A 16,575-nucleotide genomic window follows, 5' to 3' on the forward strand; every position below is an offset into this window, starting at 1 on the left:
AAGCCTTGCAAGCATTGTAACTAATGAGTTAGTTGCGGGATGATGTATTACCGAACGAGTAAAGAGACTTGCCGGTAACGAGATTGAACTAGGTATTGAGATACCGACGATCGAATCTCGGGCAAGTAACATACCGATGACAAAGGGAACAACGTATGTTGTTATGCGGTTTGACCGATAAAGATCTTCGTAGAATATGTAGGAACCAATATGAGCATCCAGGTTCCGCTATTGGTTATTGACCAGAGACATGTCTCAGTCATGTCTACATAGTTCTCGAACCCGTAGGGTCTGCATGCTTAAAGTTTCGGTGACGATTTGTATTATGAGTTATGTGATTTGATGTACCGAAGGTAGTTCGGAGTCCCGGATGAGATTGGGGACATGACGAGGAGTCTCGAAATGGTCGAGACATAAAGATCGATATATTGGACGACTATATTAGGACATCAAAAAGGTTCTGAGTGATTCGGGTATTTTTCGGAGTACTGGGGAGTTACAGGAATACAGGGAAGTAGTATTGGGCCTTAATGGGCCTTAGTGGGAAGGAGAGGCAGCAGCCAGGAGGTGGCGCACGCCCCTCCCAAGCCCAGTCCGAATTGGACAAGGGGTTTGGGGCACGGCCCCCCTCTCCCTTCCTTCTCCACTCCCCTCCTTTCCCCCCTTCTCCTAGTTGGACTAGGAAAGGAGGAAACCTACTCCTACTAGGAGTAGGAATCCTACTCCCTTGGCACGCCCCTCCTAGGGCCGCCTCCTCCTCCCTTGCTCCTTTATATACGGGGGAAGGGGGCACCCCAAGACACACAAGTTGATCTGTTGATCTCTCCCAACCGTGTGCGGTGCCCCCCTCCACCATATTCCACCTCGGTCATATCATAGCGGTGCTTAGGCGAAGCCCTGTGTCGGTAGCAACATCATCACCGTCATCACGCCGTCGTGCTGACGGAACTCTCCCGTGAAGCTCTGCTGGATCGGAGTTCGCTGGACGTCATCGAGTTGAACGTGTGCTGAACTCGGACGTGTCGTGCGTTCGGTACTTGGATCGGTCGGATCATGAAGACGTACGACTACATCAACCGCGTTGTGCTAACGCTTCCACTTTCGGTCTACGAGGGTATGTGGACAACACTCTCCCCTCTCGTTGCTATTCATCACCATGATCCGGTGTGTGCGTAGGATTTTTTTTGAAATTACTACGTTCCCCAACAGAAGCTAACCTCGGCGGAAAATGGTGGCCACTCCCGTTGTTGTCCTCCATAAGTAGTGGAAAGGCATCATAAGTACAACAACCTTAACATCAAACAAATATAGCAAAGGTAAACAACATCATCTCCAAAATGATAGCTTGAATGTGTTGGTTTCAGCATGCTGTTAAAGCAGATATAAAATGGAAGACAATGTTACCGATAGCAGGCTTAACAACCATCAAATATTGCAATTCAAACTGGTATTGTTGAAAATGAATAGAATGTAGGTAATGCTTATACATCACACTGGATAAATGTGTAAAACTTAAATAAAGGGCATGTGTTAACTACACCAGGCATAACTGGAACCAAATATAGCCATTCAAACTGGTATTGATGCAGTCGAGCGGCACAGTTCCGACTTGCACATAATGAACAACACATTGTGAATGACTGAAATAAACAAGGCATAAATGATCAATATAACAACTAAATATAGCCATTGAAAACTAGACAGAGTCTCACTTCAACCAACCTAACAAGCAAATACAGATAAACATGGCATATGCTTGAAAACTGGACAAATGCTCACTGCAACCAACCTAACAAGCAAATACAAATAAATAAGGCATCTGCTTGAAGACTAGACAAGTGCTAAAAAAGCAACCTAACAACCAAATACAGATAAACAAGGCATTTGCTTGATAACTGGACAAATGCTCACTGCAACCAAACTAAGAACCAAATACATATAAACAAGGCATCTGCTCGATAACTGGAAAATTGCTCACTGCAACCAACCTAACAACCAAATACAGATAAACAAGGCATCTACTCACTGTAAACAACCAAATATAGCCATTCGTGAAACTGAAGTGGACAATTCATACTTAAACATCACATAGCCCCTATTGAACAATACATTTTTGCATAACTGGAATAATTAAACATGGCACAGTTAAAGCACCGCACGACAAATGCTACCACAACAAAGGGTACGGGTTGGCAAGCTAGAAAAGGTAATATTTGCTGATAGGATGTTGCCTCACATTTCATGGACGGGATCCTTCCAGTTGGAAGAGCATGGACACATGGTGCGCTCTCTGATGTTTCACCTTGGAAGAACCTTCGTGGGTGCCCTCCTCGTGGTCGTGGTCATGGTCGATGAGATCTGACTTGGCAATTGAGGATCCCAAGCCGCCGCCACAGAACGTGTCCTTCAAAAATGACAAAATAGGCTCGATGGCGTATAAGGACCGCAAATCCTTGACCGCTTGGCGAAGGAGATCAGCGGCAGGGCCGTCAAAGAGATCGACGGCGGTTGAACCAGAGGTGTTGGGGATGGACCACTTAACTTGTGAAATGGCCCGTGTGAAGCTGTCACTATCGACGAGCTTGATGTCGTAGCCATCTTTCCCGAGATACAGTAATATGCTAGCCCGCTGGCATGAATCCTTCGGCATGGCAACGTAGTCAACGTCTTCGTCGGGCTTCCGCGGTGACGTGTTGCTCCGGGATCGACAGGTCGGGGCGAACGGTGACCACCTCACCAACATCCACCGGAGAGGCCATGATAAACCTCTTCTTGGCCGAACATTTGTCGGGCTCCTTGGGATACGTGGTCGAGCTTAGGCTGCGACATTCTAGAGCGGGGGATGTGGATCTGGCGGGGAGGGACACCGCAGGCCTCATCTAAAAACTCAGGGGAGTGGGGCGATGGTATAGAAATCGTTGGGTAACTTGAACTTTATTATCTAAGCTAGGAGGAACGGGCAGACCGGCAGGGGTTGGCGGCGGCCGCGAGCTAGGGTTCGAGGGGGAGGGTGTAACACCCTCGATGCGACTATAGCTCCCACGTGTCGAGGCACGACTTAGAGACATAATCGCATTGAAGGCATATGTCGCAAATTAGGCAATCTTCACAACATCCCATGTAATATGATAATAAAAGGGGAGATAACATAGTTGGCTTACACTCGCCACGTCAATCAAGTACATAAATAACATTACATCATCCAAACACTCATGGCCCGGCTACGGCGCCAAAATAAAAGAGAACCCAACATGCGACAACGGTCCCGTTCACCCCCAACTGGGCACCACTACTGATCATCGGGAAAGGAAACATAGTAACGTTGAGAGTCTTCGTCGAACTCCCACTTGAGCTTGTACGCGTCTGCTGGAGCGGAATCATCAGGCCCTGCATCTGGTGTAATAGTATTCTGTGAGCCACAGGGACTCAGCAATCTCGCACCCTAGCGATCAAGACTATTTAAGCTTATAGGTAAGGCAAGTAAATATATGTGGAGCTGCAGCAAGCGTCTAGCAAGTATGGCGGCTAACTTATTCGCAAAAGAGAGCGAGAAGAGGAGGCAAAGCACGAGCGAGAAACTAGAGAACAACCTGCGCAAACGTTACTCCAACACCGTGTCCACTTCCCGGACTCCGCCAAAAAGAGGCCATCACGGTAACACACTCACTTGATTCATTTTAATTAAGTTAAGGTTCAAGTTATCTACAACCGGACATTAACAAATTCCCATCTGCCCATAACCGCGGGCACGGCTTTCGAAAGTTCAATCCCTGCAGGGGAGTCCCAACTTAGCCCATGACAAGCTCTCACGGTCAACGAAGGAATAGACCTCCTCCAAAGACATTCCGATCAGACTCGGTATCTTGGTAATTCAAGACACTTCGCCAGGTTAAAACAAGACCAGCAACACCGTCCGAATGTGCCGACAAATCCTGATAGGAGCTGCACATATCTCTTTCTCGGGGCACACTCAGATTGTCCTAGGTACGGGTAGGCCAGCCCAGAGTTGCCCCTGGTGGCCTGGTAGCTGACAGGTGGACCAACACTCAGAGGAGCACTGGCCCGGGGGGGGGGGGGTTAAAATAAAGATGACCCTTGAGTCTGCAGAACCCAAGGGAAAGAAAAGGCTAGGTGGCAAATGGTAAAACCAAGGTTGGGCATTGCTGGAAAAGCTTTAATCAAGGCGAACTATCAAGGGGTTCCCATTATAACCCAACCGCGTAAGGAACGCAAAATCCGGGAACATAACACCGATGTGACGAAAACTAGGGCGGCAAGAGTGGAACAAAACACTAGGCGAGAGGCCGAGCCTTCCACCCTTTACCAAGTATATAGATGCATTAAGATAACATGGCAATATAATGATATCCCAACAAGTAAATAAAAGATGTTCCAACAAGGAACGGCCTCCAATCTTCACCTGCAACTAGCAACGCTATAAGAGGGGGCTGAGCAAAGCGGTAACATAGCCAATCAACGGTTTGCTAGGACAAGGTGGGTTAGAGGTTTGTCATGGCAATTTGGGAGGCTTGAAAGCAAGTGGTAGGCATCGTAGCAATGGCATAGCAAAAGAGCGAGCAAACTAGCATAGCAAAGATAGTAGTGATTTCGAGGGTATGATCATCTTGCCTGAAATCCCGCAAGGAAGAAGAACGAGTCCAAGAAGAAGACAAACGGACGTAGTCGAACGGTTCCTCACAAACGCGATGTTAACGGAACCAACCCGAAGAAGCAAACACCGTAAAAGAAGCACACAACATAGTAAACAACCAACACATGAACATGATATGATATGCGGGATGCGGTATGCGATGCATATGCATGATTTGACAAGGAATGCATGAACCTGGCCTCAACTTGGAAATCCAAGAGTGCCACTGGAAATATGAGATGAAATAGCTTGAAAACGATATAAAGAACGCCGGAATCGGAGTTACGGTTTGGAAATGGCAAGCGATTCAAATATGACACCGGTCTGCGATTTACAGCAAGTAGGCATCTAAATGCAATGAGATGAACATGCTACAGCACCCAAACATGAGAACAAAATACATGGCAGGGATGCACACAAGATGCTTAACAAAAGTCTAGCACTGAGCTACGGCCAATTCATCCATTAACAGGTTCAAACAAGCATGGCAAAAATGCATATGACAAACAGATTTCAGACTTAGTGAAATCAACACTTGTCTGGAATTTCAGATCAGGTAGCCCTCTTCGGAGCAACAAAACTACATGCTACAGGATCTGATCATGGCAAAGTAAAGCATGGCATGGAGCTACTCAAAGAGCTTAACAAAAGTCCCTTAGTGACCTTGAGCCAAAAGGGAACAGAAAATACAATTGCAAGCACGTGAACATAGCAAAAACATAATCAGTTTTCAGACTTAGTGAAAACTGGCACATGCTGAAATATAACTCAAGTAGGCATGTTTACGAGCTCGATGCACTCACTACGGTGCAAGTCATGGCAACACAAGCACACACCCAACAAGAAGGCACAAAATGCAAGCTAGACATGGCAAGAACAATAACATAGCATGCACGGATCAACTACAACATCATCGGCAAAATTGCAAACAAGTTGACAATCTTCCTAGATTCACAAAGTAGCAAAAGTAGAGCTCGATTGACTCAAGCTAGGGTGCTCCAAAATTGCAAACAAAGGAATGTATGGATAGAGCACTACAATATTAACAAAACATCCTTACTGATCATCCTCAAAAGAGGCACGGATCACTAGGAAACAACATGAACATATGGCATCATGAGATAAACAGCTCCAGGACTTAGTGAAATCACTAAGTCCCTGAAAACAGACTTAGCAAGTGCACCACTTTGCAAGCTTGCACTAGTCACCACACACATCCTAAAAATACATGGGTTGCACCTATGGAAATATGACAAAACCCTTAAGAAAACACATGTAGAGCATCAGGGCATATCATGCACACATTAATCATGGCAAAAATGACAAAAGTGCTTAACGGAGTAACAGATCTGACAATTAACTCAAGTAGCCCTCTTCTAACAGCATTTCGGGCATCAAGATGAGCTCAAATGAAAATGATGCAAAGGAATGAAATGATGTACTCTCTGAGATGAACATTTTGATATGCTATATGCATGAATCGGAGCTACGGATGCAGAGTTACAGAGCTACGAACATAGCAACTTGGATCTGAGAAAACTGGGACTTAGACGAAAATATACCTCCGGAAAAAGTCAAACCGGGACGAAGTGGAGCGGGACGGAGCGGTCCCGGCGTGGGCGTGGTGTTTGGATCGGGGACCGGTGGATCTGGTCCCGATCCGGATCGGATCTGACCGGAGCTCCGGCGAGGCGCGGCGATTCCGGCGAGCTGAGGCGGAGGCGCGGCGAGGCGGCGGGGTTCCGGCGGGCTGAGGCGGAGGGGCGGCGAGGCGGCGGTGTTCCGGCGGGCGGTGGCGCGGCACCGGTGATGGAGATCGGCGCACGGCGGCGGAGGTGCGCCAATGGCGGCGCGGCGGAGTGGCCGGCCGGCGTGGACGTGCGCGCGGCAGCCCTCGGGCGGCGCGGCGGGAAGAGCGGGCGGGCGGCGCGATGGGCTCGGGGGCCCCGAACCGGGCCCCGGCGGGCCGGCGGCGGGGCTGAGGAGAGAGAGGGAGGCGCGGGCGACACATGGCGGCGGCGGATTCGGCGCAGGGGAGGCCGGACATGTCCGGGCGCGGGCGGTTTTGTCCGGCGGCGCGAGGTGGACGAAGGTTAGGTTTCATCCGCGAAAATTTCGGGGATGTCCACATATTTATAGGTAGAGGGAGCTAGGAGAGTCCAAATGAGGTGCGGTTTTCGGCCGCGCGATCATGATCGAACGCTCTAGATGATGGAGCAGAGTTAGGTGGGTTTTGGGTCAAATTGGAGGGATGTTGGGCTGCAACACACACGAGGCCTTTTCGGTCCCTCGGTTAACCGTTGGAGTACCAAACGAAGTCCAAATGGTACGAAACTTGACAGGCGGTCTACCGGTAGTAAACCAAGGCCGCTTGGCAAGTCTCGGTCCAATCCGGAAATGTTTAATCCCCACACACGAAAGAAAGCTAGAAATGACCACCGGAGGAGAACGGAGCGCCGGATTGCAAAACGGACAACGGGAAAAATGCTCGGATGCATGAGACGAACATGTATGCAAATGAAATGCACATGATGACATGATATGCAATGCATGACACGCAAGCAATGACAAGGCAACAACAGCGAATAACTAGAGGACACCTGGCACATCGGTCTCGGGGCGTTACAACACTCCACCACTACGAGAGGATCTCGTCCCGAGATCTAGAATGGCACCGGAGGGAAAACGGAAGAGGAAGAGAAGAGGTAAAATTAAGTTGCTTCATTAACAAACGAGTGAAACCACGAACCTTGAGAGGTTAAACAATATCGAGAAAAGAATACAACGGAGACAAATGAAGTTGAAAGCACTCCGGTAGGAAAGAGGAAACAAGGAATAACAAATTCAGGCAGCACTCCGGTTGAAAGGAGATGCAAGGCTTGATAAGATGAAAAGAACTTGATCTTGACAAGAACAAAAAGAAAAAAAATAGAAGAGAGCCACATCAAAATTCCTCCGGAAGAAAAGAGAGAATGGAAAGGAGTGAACGAAGTAGAAAACAATATCTTGGTAGAGCACGCTTACAACAAAGGCTAGAACGGAGTTGTTGGAAAACCAACAACTAAAAGAATAAGCTTGATATGGTCTTATGGAATACATCTAAAATTATGAGGTGACAACCTGCCACTCATGGAAAAAGAATTGGATTGATATGAACAAATTGGCGAGAAAGTATATCGCACCGGAAAGGATATATGAAGAACTTGGATCATTTATAAGCACCATAATAGCAACAAACCTTAGGGAAAAACTTTAGGTGAACTATAACCCAAGATAACTCAATTGACGAGATTGGTGGATTTAAAATATCTCATCCTTGACAACATGTGAATCATGAAACATGAACTCAAATTATCAAGAATGACATAATACCACCTCTATTGATACGGAAGGAAGAATTGCACTCCGGTTAGCAAGATGAAGAAAACTTGAGCTCCTCGGAAAAGAATCTCGATGAAAACTTCGAGAAGGGATAAAATCCTTGATGAACCATCATGTAAGGCCTTCATGAAGAACTCCGGTAATGAAAGAATGATCAAACAAAAGAAAGAGAAGTTGAAGGCACAAGGTGAATCCTTGTAATGACTTAGATGGATCTCCGTGATGAAATAGTTGAAAAAGGTTGGAACTCCGGGAAAAAGAGAAGATGAACAAATGGAAACAAGGATTTTGATGAACCTCCAGAATAAGGAATTGAATTTACTCGACGAAACAAGAATAAGAATTACATTATGCTTATCCTTCATCAATTAAATTGATGACAATCAACAGATTTGACATATTACTTATTCTCATGGAAAAGATTAAGAGAGATATACCATAAACTTGAGAAAGTCTTCAACGATCCACCGGTAGAATTGGAAAGAACGAATGAATTGATATGATAAACAAAGAAGAGAAATCTTGAACGAACCACCGTAAGAATTAAAATGATTGAAGAAAAGATAAAGAAAACACCGGGACGAATTATAAAATGAACGAGGATGCTTGAGAGGATTTAGATACATGAGAACGAAGAGATCACGAGCCGATTAAAGATCACTTGAGCGAAACACCGGTAAAATTGGAGAATGATAGCTGAAAGCTGAGAATGAATAATCCCGAAATGATGGCCTCTGGATAATCAAACTGAAAAGAATCTTGAATAGCTCCGGATAGGTGAAAAGAATTCTCACGATCAAGACAATTACGAGAGGATGGCAACAAGTTAGAATCACGAATCTTGAAGAGAAAAGAGCAAGATTAAAGAGAAACTCTTCTTCGGTCTTCAACATCCGAGAATGACGACGAGTACACCACCAAGAATTATTGAGGCACACCGGAATGAAGAATGGAAAAGTTGAGCCAACGATGAAAAGAATTAGAAAGATCTTGGACAAGGGCATTTGACTGATGATAAATCATTCTTACGTCAAACTTGGAAAAGAATTTGAGAGTAACACCGGGAAAAGAGAAGAGTCAGGTAAGATCCTGGGAAAAGACCTGTGGGTTAGGGCCCACTGAAAAGAAAACACCATTGAAATGATTTAAAAGAGAGGTTGCACCGGTTGAATTAAAAGGCTTGAATGGGATAACAACCTCGAAATAGGTTGAACGAAAGCAGAGTGGAAAACACGAATCATCGAGATATCTTGAGCACTCCGGAACAATAGAATAGCGAGAGGTGAACGATTAAGAATTGCACCGGCATGAGAAAGCCTTGAAATACGGAAAAGAATATGATCAACACCGAAAGCTTGAATTGAATCCACCAGAGAAGAAAATGAGTGAAGAGTGACGAACTTGAAGCTCCGTTAAAATCTTCATGAGAATCATCGGGTAAGAACATTGATGGAAAGGAATGGAGAGACTTCACAAGAATAACAAGATACTTGATTAAGACATCTGAGTCCTTAAAGAAACAAAGGGAGGGAGGGTGGGAAAAACAAAGGCAACTTGGACACGGATGAAACAAACAACGTTGAGAAGAAACTGATACTTGATCTTGCGGATGTTGAAATGATCGGACCCACCTGAAGAGAAGCACACCGGTTAAAAGGATTGGCAAAAACAATCTTGATGAACAAGAAGGATTGGTATTCAAATCGGAGTATGAGAACACCGTTTCGGAAAGGTATGGAATCAACACTTGACTTCGAAGCAACTCGAATACCACAACTGAAAACAAAACAAAGGATTGGCTTGCAGAATAAGCCGGAACAAACATACGATAGAGATTTCGTCCGAAGTTTTCGTGGTGGGGCCTACACGGGCTCGATCGTACAACACCATCATGTACAAGGCAGTGCACATGACATACGAAGCGTCCCTGAGTCGGCAAAGCCAAGGACTCTTTAAGACACAACGAGAGCACTGTAAAACTGACTGTGAATAGGCGGACCACTAGACGTCGAACCCTAATTTCATATCATACATCTGTCGGAAAGATATCCTAAGAGCTACTTGAATTCCCACCTATGAAACTCCCGAAATTTTCCGGTTATGCAATCAGGTGTTGGGGATACAGGGGAAGCATAATATCTCACCCAAACTAGCAAATCCTACATCCAGCTGTATCCATCCTTCAACACATAACCAAGAAACCTTCGAAAATCATCTACCTCAACCTTCGAAAAGCATCCGTTATACAAGTAATGGCGATACTCCCGAACTCCCACCCCAGTACTGGGTGGCGTCGGGGTTATCTCACCAACAACTGCATAAAAGAGATTTTCGATGGCGGCGTACTAAACTCAGGTATTCCAGAACTGCAACGATAAAATTATGACGACAACACCTCAAAGCTCAACTCCCCGGGACACTTCCACTAAACCCCTGACAGGAGGCACCAAGACAATGTTCTCATCATAAAACCATCGGAACGATTCCAAGATACCCGCGTGATCCTAAATTTTTTTAGTGAAATTTGAGAAGAGAAGAGTCAAAACTCTACGTCAGGATGCCTTACCAGAGCGATGAGGATACTGGGAAGTAAAAAGAATTCCTAATCTCTCCGATATATAATTCCTAAAAGACTCAAAACATTTTTCTAGACACAACTCGGCCGCTAAAAATGATCAAGCAATGGGGCTCCTAAGGTCGGGGAAGGCTCTGATACCAACTTGTCACACCCTCGATGTGACTATAGCTCCCACGTGTCGAGGCACGACTTAGAGACATAATCGCATTGAAGGCATATGTCGCAAGTTAGGCAATCTTCACAACATCCCATGTAATATGATAATAAAAGGGGAGATAACATAGTTGGCTTACACTCGCCACGTCAATCAAGTACATAAAATAACATTACATCATCCAAACACTCATGGCCCGGCTACGGCGCCAAAATAAAAGAGAACCCAACATGCGACAACGGTCCCGTTCACCCCCAACTGGGCACCACTACTGATCATCGGGAAAGGAAACATAGTAACATTGAGAGTCTTCGTCGAACTCCCACTTGAGCTTGTACGCGTCTGCTGGAGCGGAATCATCAGGCCCTGCATCTGGTGTAATAGTATTCTGTGAGCCACAGGGACTCAGCAATCTCGCACCCTAGCGATCAAGACTATTTAAGCTTATAGGTAAGGCAAGTAAATATATGTGGAGCTGCAGCAAGCGTCTAGCAAGTATGGCGGCTAACTTATTCGCAAAAGAGAGCGAGAAGAGGAGGCAAAGCACGAGCGAGAAACTAGAGAACAACCTGCGCAAACGTTACTCCAACACCGTGTCCACTTCCCGGACTCCGCCAAAAAGAGGCCATCACGGTAACACACTCACTTGATTCATTTTAATTAAGTTAAGGTTCAAGTTATCTACAACCGGACATTAACAAATTCCCATCTGCCCATAACCGCGGGCACGGCTTTCGAAAGTTCAATCCCTGCAGGGGAGTCCCAACTTAGCCCATGACAAGCTCTCACGGTCAACGAAGGAATAGACCTCCTCCAAAGACATTCCGATCAGACTCGGTATCTTGGTAATTCAAGACACTGCCGACAAATCCTGATAGGAGCTGCACATATCTCTTTCTTAGGGCACACTCAGATTGTCCTAGGTACGGGTAGGCCAGCCCAGAGTTACCCCTGGTGGCCACCGGTAGCTGACAGGTGGACCAACACTCAGAGGAGCACTGGCCCGGGGGGGGGGGGGGTTAAAATAAAGATGACCCTTGAGTCTGCAGAACCCAAGGGAAAGAAAAGGCTAGGTGGCAAATGGTAAAACCAAGGTTGGGCATTGCTGGAAAAGCTTTAATCAAGGCGAACTATCAAGGGGTTCCCATTATAACCCTACCGCGTAAGGAACGCAAAATCCGGGAACATAACACCGATATGACGGAAACTAGGGCGGCAAGAGTGGAACAAAACACTAGGCGAGAGGCCGAGCCTTCCACCCTTTACCAAGTATATAGATGCATTAAGATAACATGGCAATATAATGATATCCCAACAAGTAAATAAAAGATGTTCCAACAAGGAACGGCCTCCAATCTTCACCTGCAACTAGCAACGCTATAAGAGGGGGTTGAGCAAAGCGGTAACATAGCCAATCAACGGTTTGCTAGGACAAGGTGGGTTAGAGGTTTGTCATGGCAATTTGGGAGGCTTGAAAGCAAGTGGCAGGCATCGTAGCAATGGCATAGCAAAAGAGCGAGCAAACTAGCATAGCAAAGATAGTAGTGATTTCGAGGGTATGATCATCTTGCCTGAAATCCCGCAAGGAAGAAGAACGAGTCCAAGAAGAAGACAAACGGACGTAGTCGAACGGTTTCTCACAAACGCGATGTTAACGGAACCAACCCGAAGAAGCAAACACCGTAAAAGAAGCACACAACATAGTAAACAACCAACACATGAACATGATATGATATGCGGGATGCGGTATGCGATGCATATGCATGATTTGACAAGGAATGCATGAACCTGGCCTCAACTTGGAAATCCAAGAGTGCCACTGGAAATATGAGATGAAATAGCTTGAAAACGATATAAAGAACGCCGGAATCGGAGTTACGGTTTGGAAATGGCAAGCGATTCAAATATGACACCGGTCTGCGATTTACAGCAAGTAGGCATCTAAATGCAATGAGATGAACATGCTACAGCACCCAAACATGACAACAAAATACATGGCAGGGATGCACACAAGATGCTTAACAAAAGTCTAGCACTGAGCTACGGCCAATTCATCCATTAACAGGTTCAAACAAGCATGGCAAAAATGCATATGACAAACAGATTTCAGACTTAGTGAAATCAACACTTGTCTGGAATTTCAGATCAGGTAGCCCTCTTCGGAGCAACAAAACTACATGCTACAGGATCTGATCATGGCAAAGTAAAGCATGGCATGGAGCTACTCAAAGAGCTTAACAAAAGTCCCTTAGTGACCTTGAGCCAAAAGGGAACAGAAAATACAATTGCAAGCACGTGAACATAGCAAAAACATAATCAGTTTTCAGACTTAGTGAAAACTGGCACATGCTGAAATATAACTCAAGTAGGCATGTTTACGAGCTCGATGCACTCACTACGGTGCAAGTCATGGCAACACAAGCACACACCCAACAAGAAGGCACAAAATGCAAGCTAGACATGGCAAGAACAATAACATAGCATGCACGGATCAACTACAACATCATCGGCAAAATTGCAAACAAGTTGACAATCTTCCTAGATTCACAAAGTAGCAAAAGTAGAGCTCGATTGACTCAAGCTAGGGTGCTCCAAAATTGCAAACAAAGGAATGGATGGATAGAGCACTACAATATTAACAAAACATCCTTACTGATCATCCTCAAAAGAGGCACGGATCACTAGGAAACAACATGAACATATGGCATCATGAGATAAACAGCTCCAGGACTTAGTGAAATCACTAAGTCCCTGAAAACAGACTTAGCAAGTGCACCACTTTGCAAGCTTGCACTAGTCACCACACACATCCTAAAAATACATGGGTTGCACCTATGGAAATATGACAAAACCCTTAAGAAAACACATGTAGAGCATCAGGGCATATCATGCACACATTAATCATGGCAAAAATGACAAAAGTGCTTAACGGAGTAACAGATCTGACAATTAACTCAAGTAGCCCTCTTCTAACAGCATTTCGGGCATCAAGATGAGCTCAAATGAAAATGATGCAAAGGAATGAAATGATGTACTCTCTGAGATGAACATTTTGATATGCTATATGCATGAATCGGAGCTACGGATGCAGAGTTACAGAGCTACGAACATAGCAACTTGGATCTGAGAAAACTGGGACTTAGACGAAAATATACCTCCGAAAAAAGTCAAACCGGGACGAAGTGGAGCGGGACGGAGCGGTCCCGGCGTGGGCGTGGTGTTTGGATCGGGGACCGGTGGATCTGGTCCCGATCCGGATCGGATCTGACCGGAGCTCCGGCGAGGCGCGGCGATTCCGGCGAGGTGAGGCGGAGGCGCGGCGAGGCGGCGGGGTTCCGGCGGGCTGAGGCGGAGGCGCGGCGAGGCGGCGGTGTTCCGGCGGGCGGTGGCGCGGCACCGGCGGTGGAGATCGGCGCACGACGGCGGAGGTGCGCCAATGGCGGCGCGGCGGAGTGGCCGGCCGGCGTGGACGTGCGCGCGGCAGCCCTCGGGCGGCGCGGCGGGAAGAGCGGGCGGGCGGCGCGATGGGCTCGGGGGCCCCGAACCGGGCCCCGGCGGGCCGGCGGCGGGGCTGAGGAGAGAGAGGGAGGCGCGGGCGACACATGGTGGCGGCGGATTCGGCGCAGGGGAGGCCGGACATGTCCGGGCGCGGGCGGTTTTGTCCGGCGGCGCGAGGTGGACGAAGGTTAGGGTTCATCCGCGAAAATTTTGGGGATGTCCACATATTTATAGGTAGAGGGAGCTAGGAGAGTCCAAATGAGGTGCGGTTTTCGGCCGCGCGATCATGATCGAACGCTCTAGATGATGGAGCAGAGTTAGGTGGGTTTTGGGTCAAATTGGAGGGATGTTGGGCTGCAACACACACGAGGCCTTTTCGGTCCCTCGGTTAACCGTTGGAGTACCAAACGAAGTCCAAATGGTACGAAACTTGACAGGCGGTCTACCGGTAGTAAACCAAGGCCGCTTGGCAAGTCTCGGTCCAATCCGGAAATGTTTAATCCCCACACACGAAAGAAAGCTAGAAATGACCACCGGAGGAGAACGGAGCGCCGGATTGCAAAACGGACAACGGGAAAAATGCTCGGATGCATGAGACGAACACGTATGCAAATAAAATGCACATGATGACATGATATGCAATGCATGACACGCAAGCAATGACAAGGCAACAACAGCGAATAACTAGAGGACACCTGGCACATCGGTCTTGGGGCGTTACAGAGGGGGCCGGGTGGGAGGACTATGGAGGGGGGAGGTGTTTTAGGATACGCCGCGACTACTATTTTTTTAGTAATGGTGGGTGGAGATGGTGGTGGACGAGGGAGAGCGATGGTTCAAATGCCTCAGCTACTGCAATTTTACTATAAGGTCGGTGCTGGAGGAGTGTGGGCGACGGTTCAAGTACGACGCCTACTAAAATTTGGGTAAAGGAATTGATGTGGGGCGGGAGTGCCCAAGATCACGCATGGTCCAATAAGAATATGCGTGTATGATAAGAAGGAAAACTGGCAGAATCGCCGATTTTTGCAACGCTAAAGGCGGGTAGTTTTTTTTTATATTTCTAGCTAGCTGGTCTATCGCACATGATTCGTCCTAATTTCTAAATAAACTTACCCGCCTTTAGCTTGCGCAGGTGGTGATTTTACATCGCACTTGCATCGCACACGATTAAGCTAGTACCTCCACCCTTTGCTCGCTCTTGCGCAGTCGTGTTGATTTTACAGCGCACTTGCATCACACACGGTTGAGCCAGTACTGATACGTCTCCAACGTATCTATAATTTTTATTGTTCCATGCTGTTTTATTATCAATCTTGGATGTTTTATAATCATTTTATAGTCATTTTATATCATTTTTTGGTACTAACCTATTGACATAGTGCCTAGTGTCAGTTCCCGTTTTTTCCATGTTTTTTACATCGCAGGAAATCAATATCAAACGGAGTCCAAATGGCACAAAACTTTACGATTATTTTTTATGGGACAAAAGGAAGCAGATGGGCCCTGGTTCTACCTGGGGGGAGTCCCGAGGAGGGGACAACCCACCAGGGCGCGCCAGGAGGCCTTGGCGCGCCCTGGTGGGTTGTGCCTACCTCGGGTACCCCCGGACCGCCTATTTGCTCTATAAATACCCCAAAAATCCTAGAACCCTAGGGGAGTCGACGAAATATTCATCTAGCCGCCACAGAGTCCAGAAACACCAGATCCAATCTAGACACCATCACGAAGGGGTTCACCACTTCCATTGGTGCCTCTCCGATGATGCGTGAGTAGTTCTTTGTAGACCTTCGGGTCTGTAGTTAGTAGCTAGATGGTTCATATCTCTCTCTTGATTCTCAATACAATGGTCTCTTGAAGATCCATATGATGTAACTCTTTTGCGGTGTGTTTGTTGGGATCGATGAACTTCGAGTTTATGATCAGATCTATGTTTTTATATCCATGAAAGTATTTGAGTTTCTTCGATCTCTTTTATGCATGATCTCTTATAGCCTCGTATTTATTCTCCGATATTTGGGTTTTGTCTGGCCAACTCGATCTATTTATCTTGCAATGGGAAGAGGTGCCCGGTAGTGGGTTTGATCTTACGGTGCTTGATCCCAGTGACAGAAAGGGTACCAACACGTATGTATCGTTGCTACTAAGGATAAAAAGACGAGATCTATATCTACCGCCATATAGATAAACGGATCTTGTCTACATCATGTCATCGTTCTTATTGCATTACTCCATTTTTCCATGAACTTAATACACTAGATGCATGCTAGATAGTGGTCGATGTGTGGAGTAATAGTAGTAGATGCAGGCAGG

Source organism: Triticum urartu, chromosome 4A (assembly GCF_056163025.1).
Source record: "Triticum urartu cultivar PI428250 chromosome 4A, HENAU_Tu73, whole genome shotgun sequence".
Classification (NCBI taxonomy): domain Eukaryota; kingdom Viridiplantae; phylum Streptophyta; class Magnoliopsida; order Poales; family Poaceae; genus Triticum; species Triticum urartu.